The sequence below is a fragment of the Microtus oregoni genome, unplaced genomic scaffold, assembly GCF_018167655.1.
Source record: "Microtus oregoni isolate MIOR12 unplaced genomic scaffold, Mior012 000004F_ref0000308, whole genome shotgun sequence".
Taxonomy (NCBI): Eukaryota; Metazoa; Chordata; class Mammalia; order Rodentia; family Cricetidae; genus Microtus; species Microtus oregoni.
In genome coordinates this window covers 15,251,442-15,268,599 of record NW_024543063.1, presented here as the reverse complement: position 1 = coordinate 15,268,599, position 17,158 = coordinate 15,251,442, and positions in this window count along the sequence as shown.

Here is a 17,158-nt window from a genome sequence, read left to right as displayed (position 1 = left end):
CGAGAGTTATCAGAAGGGTATCATTCAACAACCATGGAAGCAGATGCAGAGCCCCACAGCCAAACATTAGGCAGAGTCAGGGGAACTCCTGCAAAAAAGAGGGAGGAAGAATTATAGGAGTCAGATGGGTAAAGGACACCATGAGAACATGGCCCTCAGAACCAACTAAGTAGGGTTCATAGGAACTCACAGAGACTGTAACAATGAGCATGGACCCTGTATGGCTCTGACCTAGGTCATGTGTGTGTGTGTGTGTGTATGTATATACATACAGATATATGTGTGTGCATGTATGTATATATGTCTGTGTATGTATGTATATGTATATACATACAGATATATGTGTGTGTATATATGTATATACATACAGATATATATGTGTGTGTGTGTGTGTGTATACACTTATGGTTGTGTAGCTTAGCTTTCTTGCAGGGGAAGGACCCATTGTTGAGAATGCGACCATCACTGACTCTTTGCCTGTGTTTGGGACCCTTTTCCTCCTACTGGATTGCTTCATCTAGCCTAGCTATGAGGGTCTGTGCCTAGTCTTATTTTCTCTTGTCAGGCCGTGTTCAGTGGCTATCACTAGGAGGCCTGTTCTTTTTTATGAAGGGAAACAGAGGAGGAGTAGATCTGGGGGAGAGAGGATGTGGGGCGAGAGACTGGGAGGAGTGAATGGGGGAACTACAGTCAGAATTAAATATATGAGAAAAGAAAAAAAGGGAGGCTGAAGACATAGCTCAGTGGTTAAGAGAACACTGACTGCTCTTCCAGAGGACCTGGGTTCAGTTCCCAGCACCCACATAGCAGCTCACAACTGTCTGTAACTCCAGTTCCAGGAGACCTGACACCCATGTCAAAATACATAAAACAAAATAAAAATTAATTAATTAAGAAAAAAGAAATCATGTAAATAACTCAATCCAAATTATTTCAGTGAATCAATGAGAGAAACATCTATGACCAATTCCAGACTTCCCAGCCCTTGGCGGCTTACATCCACACACATTGCCTTCTAAAGGAAGCGATTTTGACACTTTGAGAAAGTTAATTGTTGCAGCTTTGATCAGCGTTGCCTGTGCAGATGAAGTAGAAAAGGATAGTAGAATTGTTTCCTTCCTCGTTCTCCTACCCCAACTAAGTACAACTGTGTTTACATGGCTGTAACCAAAAGAGTTAGCTACAAAAAAGCCAAGCAGTCTAGCACAACACTGTTTCTCACCAACCCCCAAGGGCCAGTGGCCCAAGAACAAAGCAATTCTTGTCACCTTTCTGTTCCTACTCCACATGGCACATGTTCTCTCTAGAGTAGAAGGCCCTTTGGGACAGGAACCCGGTCATGATCACCAGAAATTGTTCTGGTGTAGAGTCTTCCATTCAGCAACTGTTAATCAAATGGCCACCACATGTTTATCAGTCTGTGCAAGTAAAGGCCTTGATGGACCAGAGCAAGAAGCATAGTGTAGACCACCTCGCCTCCTCAAAAATGATAGTGGAGGTGGAGAAGATGGCTCCATGGATAAGACCATGCTGCACAAGCATGGGAACCTGAGTTCACAATCCATACCTACATCTTTAGAAAGCCAGGCATTGCCAGGCGCAAGCCTATAACCCCAGCACAGGGGTCAGGGTCAGAGACAAGAAGATCAATGGGGTTTCCTGAAACTGGCCTTGCTCCAAGTTCAGGGAGAGACCCTGTCTCAAAGGAATAAGGTGAAGGATGGTAGAGAATGATACATGACGCCCTCCTCTGACCCATGCACAAGTGTACTTAGGCACACATACCCATACTCACACATGTGTGTACATACACACACACACACACACACACACGCCTCACTCATCTCTGAAAGACTGAGAAAGATTAGACACCCATGGACACACAATGCCAAAACAATGGCCTGTGTTCAACACCCTCTGGGTTTTGAAACCACCTGTTTTTTCTATTTAAAGGATTTTATCCACGCAATATCCTTTGTACTCAGCATAATACCACATAAAGAGAGTAAGTCTTAGACTCCACCATAGGGAGTAAACCTGAGGAAACCAGCTTCTCTATGACAGTTCCATGAGTGGACAGGAAGGCAGCATAGTACCTGTTTGGGACACTGGAAAGTTGTGGTTAGACAAGGAACAATTACATACAACAAACCAAGGTGTCTTAGGAATTCTGTTGCTGTGAAGAGACAGCATGACCACAGCACCTCTTATAAAGGAAAACATTTAATTGTGGTGGCTTGTTTACAGTTCAGAGGTTTAGTCCATTACCATCATGGTGGGAAGCAAGGGAGCATATGGGTAGACATGGGTGGAGCTGAGAATTCTAGATCTTAACCCAAGGGCAACAAGAAATGAACTGTCTCACTGGGCGTGACTTGAGCATTTTATGAGACCACAATGCCCCACCTCCACAGTGACACACTTCCTCCAACAAAGCCACACCTCCTAATAGTGCCACTCCCTTTGGGGCCCATTTTCTTTCAAACCACCACACAGGCATTAAAACACAGACCCTCCTTTGACTTATCCATAGCAGACATCACCAGTAGATCACAGACAGTATCCTTTAACTCAACTATTGTGCATCTTCACAGTCCCCTGAGCCTACAATTGCTGCTGCCAGGTTAGCAATCCAATGAAAAGCTCCTGGATTCTTGAGTTGATATCTATTATTTCTACATTGCTAGCCGCTCAAACCCTGACCTCTGACCCAGTTCTGATTTTCTCCAGCTCCTGATTTTTGCATGGCAGCCTGCTCATCATTCTTTCCCCTGCTCGGATGTTGCTTCACGCCCAGGGACCAAGTCACCATCACCTTCCAGGGCTTCATGGCAGCACAAGAATGCTGAAGAACTGAGACAGGCATGACGAAAACAAGAAAACCCACGGCTCTTAAAGGTGAAGGAGAGAGGACTGTTCACAAAATCTCCTTGTGTTCTGGAGCGCGGCTGGAAGATGCCCAGGCTTTATGCAGCCCGGCAGAGAAGGTGAAAGATTCCAGTTCTTGCTTTGTCTGCTTTATGGCGACATTTCTGCCTTGAAGGTAAGGAACAGATGTTTCCTAAGCTCCCGGGGATTTATCTGCCTTGTTCGCACCTTCAGCAGACAGTTCATCGCCGTTTTAATTTATATGGTTCTGTTTCACTGGTGGGACAATAACTCTCGCTCCACTTTAAGTCACAAAATGGTGGCATAAGAGAAAACCTAGCTGAACCTCATTACACCCAGCTTTTTGTTCCTCTCCCGCTCACAGTTTCCCATGTTGCCTGGATCCAAACGATACCGTCAACTCAGCCAGCCGGATTGCTTCCCCTCTCTGGGCGTCAGTGTAGTGATCTGCCAACTCATGTATGAAGAGGCTGATGTCATTGATTTCCAAGGTCCATTCCAGCTCTGACATCTATTAAACTCTTATTTGTAAAAGGAGGCTTTCAATCTCTGTGTGGTTTGTGCCCTCCAAAGCCTGGAAAAGCATCCCACGATGCCCTTCTGCTTTGCCCCACCATTGAGGCTTACACCAACAGAGGGAGAATCTTTCCCAGCTGCTGGGAGCCTAATCCAGCTGCCATGCGGGGAGTTTTGTCATGCCTATTTCACAGTGGGTCGTGTCAAGTCAACATGTATTTCTTAAGTGGCTCTGACAAGCCCAGAAAGAGGGTGGACCCTTCTGGGGCCCCAGTGACTTATCCGTGAATGAAAGGCTTGCCCTTGCTGGATTTCTGAGGGGTCTCCAGCTCTGAAGCCTTGAGATTCAGTAATCCCCTGGGGGGGAAAGATGCTCAGCCCCACTCCCAGTCCAAACTCCTGTCCTAAGGTCCAGATACAACCCACATGGAGATTAGGGAATATGTGTGTGTTTCATAGACAGTCAAACCTCTGAAACATCTATGCAATGGCGTCCCAACCCTGTCCCTTCCCCAGCTCCCAGATCTCTGGGCCATTCTTGGGTGAGTAGGGAAGAGGCAGATGGAATCTACACAGTGCGATTTGAATAAAGTCCCCACACGACCACAAAATATCTCCCTCACAGTCCAACCTGAAATTCTCAGCCACAGGCAGCCAGAATCTTTACAGACAAGCATCTTGCTTCCAGAAGTTTCCTGTTAAATGCAAATGCACAGAGAAAAGTAGCATGTACTCAAACGTCTTTCCCCAATGTCACCAACATTTTCCACCTCCTGTTGCTCCTCCCCAGGTCTCCAAGTACAGAACAAAGGCTTCTAAGAAACACAAGAATTTCCCCACCAAGAGAGGGATGTGAAAGCTTTTTTTTTTTTTTAGAAAAAAACTAAATAGGAGTAAGAAGTGCACAAACACATATGCTCTGCGACTTTCACTGTATTTTCTGCCCTCAACTAGCAGAAGAAATGGGAACAGAAGAAGAAATGCATTGGAAGGAAGAGAATAAGAAGAGATGCCGAGAAACTTCAAACCCACCGTTTCATGTTTTCAGGGCAAACCTGCTTCTGCCTTTAAGGAACTGTGAATCCTATCAATGTTTGGCCACGTGAACATCTCCTCAAATTATTACACAGGTTTGTCATGTAAAATTCAATAGATAAAAATTAATTTTGAGCAGAGGAATTCTGAAGGGTAAGTGCAGATGTGCAGGTAGGAATCCCAGGTCTGAATCAGGATGAGCCCTCTGCCCTCCTTATGGGATCATAGGGGAACAGAAAAAGAACGTGGCTTCAGCCCACCCCCACAGGAACTGGACCATGTGGACGGGTTTCCTAAAGAGATCTGTTAACCCTAAAGAAGGGATTAAAGGAGATGGTGTCCTCACATTTTTTTTCTTAAAATGTTTCCAAAACCATTGGTTACCATTCATTGTGGACTTAACAGTGAACTCTCATAGTTTGTATAAGGGATCCCTAATCCCCAGATAGACCGTATTTGGATATAGGCCTTTTAGGGAGATAATAAAGTCCTAATGGTGAGGTCCTAGCCCATTAGGAGTTGTGTCCTTGTAAAAAGAGTCAACAGAGACACACTCCATGGAAGAAGATCCCTCCATGACCAGACAGAGAAAATGTCTGTCTAGAAGCCGGGAAGAGAGCCCTCACCATAACTCGGGTTCGGGGAGAACTTCTAGCCTCCAGCCTTCATGGAGAGAATATAAATGCCAGTCACATAAGCCTCCTCGTGTGCAAAACCTCATTACGGCAACCTGAGCAGCTAATGCAGCAGCTATGCAAAAGATGCGTTTCTGTCCAAGGGCTGGGAGCCACTGAGCCATCAGCAAACAGGAGTGACCCACATTCCAGACTATGGTTTATAGCAGAAGATACTGCAGTATCCTCAGCAGGACTCTCCCGGCAGCTGCTGGAGCCCAATCCTTCTAGAATCCACAGCCTCCTTTCTAGGCTGGCCCCCACCCACCAGTGCCTTCGTCAGGCTGGGGAGGAACAATGCTCAGTATTCGGGTAAAGGCAATGGGTAGACGACCCGTCTCTTCCCTTGCGTTCACAGCTGTCCAGGAGCCGTGCCATGGGGTCCAGGCTTGGCCTGTCAAGAAGTGGGACAAGGGTGCCCTGGGGAAACAAACTGTCAGTCCTTCCCAGCAAGCACTCTGTCAGAGCATGCAGCCCGGGTGCACCTTGGCTCCTGGCGTGGCTTTCTGAGTTCTATGTCAGGGGACAATCACCTTCAGGAAGCCAGAGTTTCACAATGTGAGGACAAGGAGCGAATGTTGAAGAAAACTGGGGGGAAGGAGGACAGAATAGCTAGGTCAAACATGGATTTAAGGAGAGGAATCACACTGAGTCTGAAAGTTAGGATAACCTCCTCAGCTTTTCACTAAACTTTGGCTAAAAGAGCAAAAATCTGTACTTTATAATTTAAAAAAAAAATGAGTTTTGTTACAGAAGTTTTGAAAAAAAATCTGTTTTTTTTTCCTTCGCTATAAATATTTGCATTTTTTAAAAATTTGTCACTTCCATAGGTGAGACGGGGATATGTTTCCTTTGATACAACGAAGGGTCGCGGAAGCGAGAGTGCACCAGCAGAACGGGACAGAGGCGTGTGGTTTGTAGTGCTTCAAATACTTCCACCATGGCTGACTTCAAGCTGCCAATGGTCCACCGATCAACTCAAAAAATACCTGGCTACTTAACCAGTCTCTAGCAAGCAGCACCAGCTGGCTCCAGCGCACTTGTGCAAGGCACTCTGGGTAGGCAGATGGCAGGTGGCCCAGCGCAGAACCACAGACCAGAGAAAATAGCATTTCAGAGGACGCTGTGAGGAGCCCCAATAGCTCTCCTGCTCCACCTCCCTCGGAAGCAGCTCCTCGCAGGCACGACAGGAAGCCTCCCGGCCTGGTCGTTAAGCTACTCACGCCTAAAGGACATGTTTTGTTCTTTTAGGAAGGGTTGCCTTGTCCCTGGAGCACTGTGATGGCGCCACCTGGAGCCCAGTGGAAGCTCAGCCACCAGGAACTCTCAGAATTCTCCCGCGTTCTCAAATGCTAAAATGTCAAGAAGAAATTGGCATTTCAGGAAAGGAAAAGAGGAGGGGACGGTACAGGCAGAACTGGACAGGGACGCAACGGGGGGGGGGGGGGGGGCGCAAGGAAGAACAAGAGTTAGAAAAAAAATCTTCACTAATCATTGGAAAACCAAGAGCTCAACTTTCCCCGGGGCACTTCCTAAAAATGCCCATTATGTCCCCCATAAAAGAAGATATTAAAAATGAATTATTGAAATACTTTTAATGATTTGGCTAGACAAGTGCCTCCTACAAGGCAGTTCCATTACTCAGCTGCCTGTGACCGGCCATAGATACTTACGATTGGCCTATACTTTGGATAGTCATGTATAATTCATCTAAATCCATCCTATGGTCTAGCCTTCAAAAGAACTGCCAGCATATGCTTTTGTTTCCAAACCAAAACCGAACCCGGAAGCCAGGCCTGGGGTTTGTACCTCTCTAATTTACCCCTCAATGCCTGGCACTGGGCTTCCTGCTTGGCCAGGGTTCAACGCATCCTGGTCCTATTTAGTTCGTCCTGGTTCCCCTGCAGAAACTCACCAGGGGACTCTCTCTAAAGGCTCATGCCAGTCACCTGCAGGTAGTTATGAAAATCTTCGTCTGTAAGTCAGAGAACCACGCAGAATCTGAGCTGGCAGCAGTAAGCATTAAAGTAAGACTTGATGAAGCCGATTAATTAAAGTCTGGCATTAGCATGTGTAACCTGGTGGCTCTTATTATATGTATGTGAGCTATCCATTTAAGAACACAGATAGAGAAAAACATTTCAACAGTGCGTGTGTAAGAAGGCAGCGATGGCCTGGGTGATGTGTGTATTTCCACAGCCTCTGGCTGTGCTTCAAGCTCAAACTCCTTGAACTAAGAAACCGCAAGAAGCCAGTTACTGGATCAATAAAGGAGAAAGAGTGACCTCTACTGGCCAAATGAGGCTTCCCCCCTCCCCCCGTCATTTTCCCAACTCTGTAAGAAGTGATGCCTGTACAAAATGCAACAATGGCCTCGATGAAATATTAGTCAGTTGTTTTTCTCTGCACTGTGATATTTACAATCTCATCAGCCAAAGGCCATTGTTTACTTGGCTCAGGAACTCCTTAATGACGTGTAGAAATGAGATTCAACTAGGTTTGTATATGCTTAATAATTAGCCGCTAGAAAAGTAAAGAAATGTTTTCATTTGACAAGCAATAATTTCTTTTCTTCGCTTCATATTTATATACCAGTGATGAAATGAAGAATTTGTGGCTTACTTTGGAATACAGAAATGAACTAGGGTAATGATGAAATTGCTGCCCCTGAACAGCTCACTAGCGTCTGTAGTCATGTGATGGATAAACCCTCGGTTCAGGAGTTGAACTTCTATTTTCACTACATCTACTCATTCCGTGGGTGTGCGTGGGCTCACAGTGTCACCTGTGGAGCGGTCCATCCTCTCCATCGTGTGTGTGGGCCCCGAGGATCGATCTCGGTTCATCAGGCTTGGCAGCAATTGCCTTACCCGCTGAGCCATCTCCCTGACCTTAAAATGTTTTAGTTCTTTCAAATAGTCCCCATATTTTGTAATCCGTTGTATGCAAGACTGGAAATGAGTTAGTTGCTTGAAGACTCAACAGTGTTCAAACACAACCACTTCCATTCCATCCTTGTGTGGCCTGATCTCTCCACAGAGCTTCTGCCGCCTTTGACGAGCAGGTGGGCCTCATTGCTGCTGCCTCTCGAATACTGTCCGTCAGGCTTCTTGATTGCAGACGCCACTTTGGCCTTTAGTTTGGCCAAGTTTAAAACAAAATACCTCATTTCGGGTTTTCCACAGAAATGCTGGGCAAAGTCTCTTTAAAAATATTTTTTCATTTAAAATATTTTTAATTGACTAATAATGCTACCAGTGTGATTCTTAAATCTATGAAAACAGGCTTGTTAGAAAAAGGCGAAAGAGGAAAATTATCCGGAAAGCAAGCCCAGAGCTCCATTCAGTGAGAGAAACTGGACGATATTTCGATAAACTATAAAGGTTCTCAAATGCCTATAAAAGACATCAGTATCCAATGTCATATAACTCACGCTCCATCGTTACCAATAAAACTTCCAGATTAAATAAAGGATTTACTTTAAATCCTTTTTATATTCCCTACATAATAAGAGACTAGCATTTCTGTTGCATGTCTTTCTGAGGCCAGCGCTCTCCCTCTCCCTGCTCTCTGGCAAACGTGAGGCCAGACCGTTTCCTGCTCAGATCCTCATTGAAAACTGGGCAGAGGACATGGAAGGGCAGTGACAGGCAACAATGCAATCGTGACAGCGTGTGCTGGTCTCCTGCACCTGCTGGGGAAGGAGGAGAGACGGGAAACAAAAATCCATGACCTCCTCCCCTCCTTGTTTTTCATTTGCTACAATAAATACACGCGCTCTTTCCTAAGAATACCGCAGAGCTATGACGCTCCGCGGCGCGAATGATTTGGCTGTGCTTTACTCTATGAAAAGGTGTAGGCCTTGCCATGTCTTGAATGTGTCCTCCAAAGCTCATGTGCCAGGAACTTGGTCCCCAGTATAACAAGGTTGAGATGTGGGACCCTCTAGGAGTGGGTTAGATACTGAGAATGGCTCCTTCAAGGATGGGTCAGCAGCCAGGCATGGTGGTGCAGGTCTTTAACCCTGCCTAGCACTTGGGAGGCAGAGGCAGGTGGGTCTCTGAGTTTGAGGCCAGCTTGGTCTACAGAGCAAGTTCCACTACAGCCAGGGCTACACAGAGAAACCCTGTCTCAAAAATCAGATAGATAGATAGATAGATAGATAGATAGATAGATAGATAGAAGAATGGACCAACATCAGTGCTTGAGGAGTGGGCCTCTCACCAGAGTGAGTTTACAATAAGAGCCGTCCAGCCCCCTTTGTCCCTGTCTCATGTGCATGTGCTCCCACACACCTTCTGCTCTCCTCTATGGAGGCCCTTGCCAGATTCTGGTGCCTTAATAGTGAACTTCTCACCTCCTAAACTCTGATATGATATATATACATATATACATACATACATATATATATAAATATATATATATATATAAATATATATATATATATCCCAGTGTGTGGTGTTCTGCTATAAAAACATGTGTTGTTCTAAAAAGCAGACTTGAATTATGAAAATTAATTCTGGGGCTGGGAACATAACTCAGCTGGTAGAGCACTTGACTTGCATGCAAGAAGCCTTTGCTTCGATCCCCAACAATACAGAAACTGGGCATAGTGGTGCACACCTATAACCCCAAAAGTTAAGAGGTAGAGGCAAGAGACCCAGAATTCCAAGGTCATCCTCGGCTACGTAGGGAGTTCCAAATCAGCTTTGGTCACATGAGACCTGCCTTAAAATAAAGGAGAAAAGGGAAGTGCTGGGGAGGATGGCTCAGTGGGTAAAGCGCTAGCCATGCAAGCGTGAGACGCTGAGTTCTGATCCCTAGCGTTCACTTAAGCAATCTGTGCCTGGTGACATATATCTGTAACCCCAGAGAACAAAAGGCAGAGACAGTGGCTTCTGGGCACTAGCTAGTCAGTCTCGCTGAAATAGCATAGTTCAGTGAGAGACCATGTCTCAAACAGTGAAGTTGAGAGTAATAGTGGAAGAGGCCTACTGATTTCTGTTGCTTGCATGCACACACACATGAACACATGCATGCATGTATCTACCATCCACATAAACATGTACCACGAACATGTGTGCTTATATACCACACACCAAAAGAGAGAGAGAGAGAGAGAAAGAGAGAGAGAGAGAGAGAGAGCTGACCACAGTAACATGGGCCTTTAATCCCAGCATTTGTGATGCACAGACTGTCAGATCTCTGTGAGTTCAAGGTTAGCCCGGTCTACAGAGCAAATCCAGGCCAACTGGGGTTGCATAATGAGACTCTTCTCCACAAAAATTATAATTAGAATTAAGTAATTCAAATTGTCCTTAAGCATCAGTATACATTCAGGTTTTTTTATAAAATCCAAAACATTGAAATAATTGTATGTCATTTTTATGAGAAGGAAAAGTAATGACAGAAGAAACTTATTCCTGAGACTATCCATATTATTAACATAATGCTTCACGGGAATAATCACTTATATTGGCATCCAAAAGACAAAGGGCAAGTACCACTCTACAATTGCCTGTCATTTCTTATTTGATTGATACTTATTAAGCATCCACTGAATACAGTGTTTTGGGCTGGGCACCAGGGAAATGGTGGTCAACAATGCCCCACACTCTCCTGGTCCTTCTGAAGTTCATACCTCACCAGACTTCAGTCCACTACCCACACCAGAAAGACAAGCCTACAGCGTGAGAGCTAACAGCTGAGAGGTAGAGGGCGCTACTGAGCACAGTTTATTCTTAAACTTAATGAACTGTTAGTATTTAGGGGAGGAGAGTGTTCCTCAAAGCCAGCGTTGTTGAACTGTGGCCTAGAGAAAATAAATAAAAATTTAAAAAACTCAAATAAAAGAGCCAAAATCAACATTTTAGAGACACAATCTGACCAAACAAACTACAAAGAACCTGGTCAAAAAGATGCCTGCTTTAATTAAAATATTGTTTATCATTACACTGTATCAAGCTGTGCTTCTCAGACTCGGATGTGCCGGGAGTCCCTCAGGTGCCACATTCAAGTGCTGGTTCTGACTTTGTGGGTCCAGGGTGGAGGCTGGGAGTCTATATTTCCAGTAAACATCTAGCGGTTGTTGATACTTAAAGTCTGTTGTTCAAACTCTGAATGGCTCCAATTCAGGCCACGATGGTAAGCCAGCATGACTGCTAGGTCCCCACCCCTATCCTAGCGATGTCCCCACCCCATGAGGCCAGAAAAGTACAGAAGAGAACTGTGAGAAGTTCTTGAGTTGGCTGGGGCTGCTATTGTCAGTGGCTCAGTCCTAGGGGAGGGCACAAGTCAGCCTTACCTGAGGACAAAACAGAAAAATTAACAGAAACTCTGTTGCTGGTTCTCCCTTCTCACAATGTATCTCCTGGGGACAGAGATGTCTGCACCTCACCTGACAGACATAGACATCTGAGCCATGTGTCCCCAGAAAACCAGAGTAGACCAGCTGACCTCCAGAAGTCATTTTCATACCGCTTCCTCGAACTGCCAGTACTGGAGAATCCCAGTGGAATCTTGATGCATGGGAAACGTGACTGCCCATGAAAATCACCCATGAGGCTCCAGAAGCACAGATGCTTAGGTTCCACCAGAGTCCCACGAGCCTGCCCTGGGGCATGGCCTGGGCATCGGAACAGAGGAGCGTCCCGGGTGATGGATTCAGAACCACTGCATCCCTGGCCTCTCTTGTAAATCTGTTTCTCCCTCTGAGGACAAAGGATGGGGACCTGACCTGAAGGCTTAGTCCATAGAATAAGAATGAATTGAACGGAAATTCCCAGCATCTGGGCTTTCCACCCTAAGGTTCACCCACTGCATCCCAAGTGGTTAGTAGAACTGTGGGCCTGACACCTTCCCTCATCAAGGGTTACCTAGGTAACCAGAGTTATGTGGGGAGGGAATAAACACACAAAAGAAAGTAGCAAGATATTTGAAGGGCAGTTATCCCACCATGAAAATAACCTGTGTCACTAGTTACATCAAAAGCAGACACATTAGAAGAGATGGATTATGCACTTTTAATCAGCCCAATAAATATATTTTAAAGAGGAAATAATAAGCAAAGGCATGGGAAAAGAACCAAACAGACACCTCAGAAGTGAGGATACAGTGGGAGAAACAAAAGCAGAATGGATGCTACTGAAGGACAGGTAGTGATTTGGGAGATTGAAGGCTAGAAAGAGAATGTTGATCCAAAGAAGAAAGAGTGAGATTGTATAGAAATGCTAACAGAGAAGAAAGATAAAAGGGTAGGTACTAACATCTGGGTAACAGGAAGTCCATCAAAAGAAAGGGAGAGGACCAGCAAGATGGCTCATAGGGAAAACACATTTTCTACACTCATGAAATCTCACCAACATGGGTGCCTAAGCAAGACCAGCCGAATGACCACATGGTCCACGTGCCAACTCAGATGGGCAAAAGATCACAAAGCCCACCCCTGAATGATGCAGGTTATCGGTGGCTGCTGAGGGAGAGAAGTAATGTCTATGAGTGCTGGCATCAGCTATATTCTTAGTAGCCAAGAACTTGATTGCCAACTGCGAAGGGATGAAGCAAACAGCCGGGCACCCATGCCATGGAGCATGGCTCAGCAATAGAGAGAAGCAAAGGGCTGACCCACATGGGACAGAAGAACTGTGGGTGAAAGAAGCCAGGTTTGGCATTGCAGGGTTCCATGGATGCAACTTCCAGGAAGCTCCAAAATTACAGAGAGAGGGCTAAGCAGTGGTTGCCAGGATCTAGGCGATGCCCACACAAAACGTAACTCTTACCTCAGAAGAAATATGGGGAAAAAAATAAAAAAAATTAAAAATAAATAAAAATTTAAAAAAAAGAAATATGGGAGCATTTATTCTGAACCAATGTGAGTGGCCATGATCCAGTGTCTTAGTTAATATTCTATTGTTATGAAGAGTCACCATGACCAATGCTATAAAAAGAAAGGCATTTAATTGGGGACTTGTTTACAGTTCCAAAGGATGAGTCATGACCATCATGGCAGGGAGCATAGCAACAGGCAGGATGCATGGCACATGACCAGTTACTAAGAGCTTGCATCTAACCCACAAGAAAGAGGTAGAGAGAGAGACTAGGCTTGGTATAGGCTTTTGAAGCTTCAAAGCCCATGGCATACTCCCTTCAACAAGACCACATCTCCTAATCCTTCCCAAATAGTCCACCAACTGGGAGCAAAACACTGAAATCGATGAGCCCATGGGGGTGTCCTCATCCAAGCCACCACACCCAGGAACACAGACTCGTGTTGCCCCAAATCACGTCACATGAACTTTTATAGTCACACACAAAAAAGAAAGTCACAAATCAATGCACTTGCCAAACACTTTGGTGGGAATAAGTTGTCACGACGTGGCAGCGGGACTGCTTTGGGTTTCAGCTATGAGAAGACATTGTTAGCTTTTCGTTTGCTGGGAGCTAGTGGTGGGGGGGTTAGTGAAATAGACACTCTGAAGGTTTTAGCCGATAGTCAAAAGAACGTTATGGCATACCGCTTAGTTAACAAACTGTGGGCTAAAGATAGCCTGAGATAATTTGGCTCTGAAACGCATAACATTCCAGCTCTCTACCACCACAGAGCTCGAAGTGAGGAGCTGTGTGGAATCTTTGACAGAGACGTGGCTTCTTTTCCTGGGCACTTCCATTCACAAGGCTGATGTGGGTTCCTTCATGGCAGCAGAGCCTTTCTTGGCTTTGTTGTTGATGTTGTTCTTGATAGGTATGGTGTTGCCTGTGTGTCTGTGCAGTATGTAGATGCAGTGTCCATGGAGGCCAGAAGAGGGCGCCGGATCCCCTGAGACTGGAGTTTAGGAAAGTTGGGCACTGCCACGTGGGGGCTGGGAATCATGGAACTAGCCGCCAGTGCTCTTAGCCACTAAGCCGTCTCTTCAGCTCCTCTTTCTTGACTCTTAATGAGCTTAACTCAGGGAGCTAAGGGTACCAGACAACCAATAAATAACCACCAAAGTCACCCTGAACCAAGGGTTGTCAAGTTCATTGTTCTGTGCCCAAGAATAAGGAAATTCAGATAAGGAGTAAACAGAGCAAATGTAAATTAACTAAGGAAAAGCAAGACAGAGAGGGGTTATAAAGGAGAAAGAGCACTGTGCAGCCCTGCCCTGGGACCTCTCATGAATCTTGTGGTAGAAACTGGGTAGAGATTGCGGTGGGCTATATTGGGATTAGTCATCTTTCAGCACTGACTGAGCCAGTAAGGAGTCCCATACTTTTTGCGCACTCCCTTGGCTCAACTAGTCACTTGTCCATTCAGGGGAGGGGTCATGTGTGCTACATGGACAGCCTATGGTCCACCATGGGCCCTTAGCTTACTTCCTTGAGGGACCCACAGCAGAGAGGGATGAGGGGATGCTTCTGGGTGACAAAAGGCTCCTCTATCTTGGTTTAGGCGATTGTTACACAGCTTTATCTCAAAACAAAATTAGAAGCTTAAAGAGTTGACTTCACTATGTGAATTATACCTGTGTGTATGTGTGCAATGCATGTACGTGTTTATATACACACATCAAGTGTATATACATACATCTGACACCACATGAACCAGGTCTTCTATTACACCCAATAGCTGCTTTCTACCTCCTAAACAAAGGACCAAACAAGAAGTTGCAACACTGGAAATGCTCTAATTAAGTCACTGTAGGGACCAGGTTGAATAAGAACTGGGAACCACGCTGGAGAGTCTTAACAATCAAAGTGATGTATTTAAAAGGGAGCCTAGAAAGGGGGCCGAACATTCATTTATTTCCTTTGGGGACTGGGGAGATTTAAGCCAAAGTCAGGAGTCACCGGGTCAATATCCGACAGACCACCTGTGATACAGAGTGGCCCTCCCAAGTTGGTAGCCCGATTTCCTCTCCATTCACTGTGCCCTGGAACATCCTGATAAATGGCCCATTAGCAGCCCAGGAAGAGATTAAGAAGCACTTTCCTCAAAGGGGACACCGTTTAACCAAACGATCCTTGTGTCCCAATGTTCTGCCTCTGGTGTCTTCTGTGAACAAAGGGAGCAAAGGTTTTGAGGTCACAACCAGCCTGGCCATATTTTGTTCTTATCTCCCTATTCTCTGCCCCGTAGTGAAATTTAAATAGCCTGCTATCGCAAAGTAAATAATTGGCGCCATAACAGCCTTCTGGAAGCTTTTAATTGTGTCAAGCCGGCTCTTCAATTCTAAACATCCCTTACAACCGAAAGATAGTCAGAGCTTTAGGTATCTTCCTGGCAGACGGGGACCAAAACACAAAACGGTGTAAGAAGGCAGGAACTTGCCATTAATCACGACCCAGGCTCCTTTATGCAAAGATTGTAAAATGCCTGGAGTGACCTCTCTGACTGGACTGGAGGAGGTGGAGGGGTCTGACTAAGAGGGGGAAAGTCTGGAATTTCGTGCCCGCTGTGTCCCTGCCTAGTTTCCGGTTTGGGACAAAGTAGTCAATAACCCCTTTGCACCTCACTGTCTTCTCTACACCAGGCTCAGGGTGCCCCTCCCCACACCCTGAGTCTCAGGTCAGGATGCTGGAGCAGGGATGAGACTCCCAAAAATCTCCAGAGCTGGGGCTCCTCTGCTAAATGTTGTTGTGGGCTCAGAGATCTGCTTTGGTTGTATCAGAGTCCTAGGAGTGTTACAGAGAAGTGTCCCAAAGGGTAACAGAATAATGAATCCAAAGGAAACACGAGGTATGGCCTCATACTAAGTGAGGGTAAAGCGCTACCACCTACAGCAAAGGTTTCCAAGATGAGAAACTACTGGAAAAAAAAAAACAAACAGTTGAAACAAATCAAATTCCCTTGCTGAAAGACTTTACTGGCTGATACACCTTGGGATTTTTCTGGAAAAGGGTACAGTATTTGGCCAAGGAATCCCTTCTGTAAGGATAAATGTTCAGATGTGGCATGTCATGAACATATAAGTCCATGGGTGTGTTGCTATCTGGTTAGTTTTTAATTCATTCTCTTCTAATCAAGCCTGACTGCAGAATAGCATCTCCCGGGCCCGTTACCTGGACCTCATCCCAGAGAGTCAGAACTAATTGGTCTGAGAGCTTAGGGGCTGGGCAATGGCATTATTTTGGTTCCTTTGGTGAATCTAGAATGCAGCTCCCCCGGGTATGGAGAGCAGCCGGCTCAGGAACTGTGAAAGCTGCCTACTCTTTTCCTGCCTGCTTTAGAACATATAAAGAGAGTACACCCCACCTCCCTCCACATACATGAAAGGTAATATTTACCTGCGCTGCTAGAGACAAGCCTGCTCTACTGGGACGGTCTACTTGGAGGGTCCAGAATGAGGAACATACATTTCTTACCAGTACCAGTCACTCAATTAGGATTCTGGCCCTAATTAGCTCTTTTTAAACTCTGCGGACTTTTCTTTTCCAAGTAAAAATAGCTTTACTAATTTTTGGTTGTAACTTTAATGCCTACTCACTGTGGGGTGGGGTGGACTAAAGTGTAAAGTGAAAGCTAATCATTCTCGGTTTCATTACTGTGAACATTTTATTTACATTTACATTTACTTCTAGACTTTATATGGTCTTTTCCTGGTGGTTTATCCAATGCTGGGGATGGAACTCAGGGCCTTGGACATGCAAGTACTCTACCACTGAACTCTGTGTCAGCCCAATTAGGCAGACAGACAGAAGATAGATAGATAGATAGATAGATAGATAGATAGATAGATAGATAGATGATAGACAGAGTTAGCTGGCATGTATGTGTGTGTAATATACATGTATGTATATATGTATGTATGTTTATGTACCACATGCATATCTGGTGCTCACTGAGGAAAGGAAAATGCATCAGATCCTCTGGAACTGGAATCGTAGAAGACTGTGAGCCACCATGTGGATGTTGGGAAGGAAATCCCATTCCTCTACAAAAGCAGCAAGTTCTTGTGACCACTGAGCCATGTCGCCAGCTCCAAGACCATTATACATCTTAAGAGTGTTTGGTGACGTGGTTCTTCAGTGATCAGCATCTCTCAACTGTCATCTCATCATAGCATAAA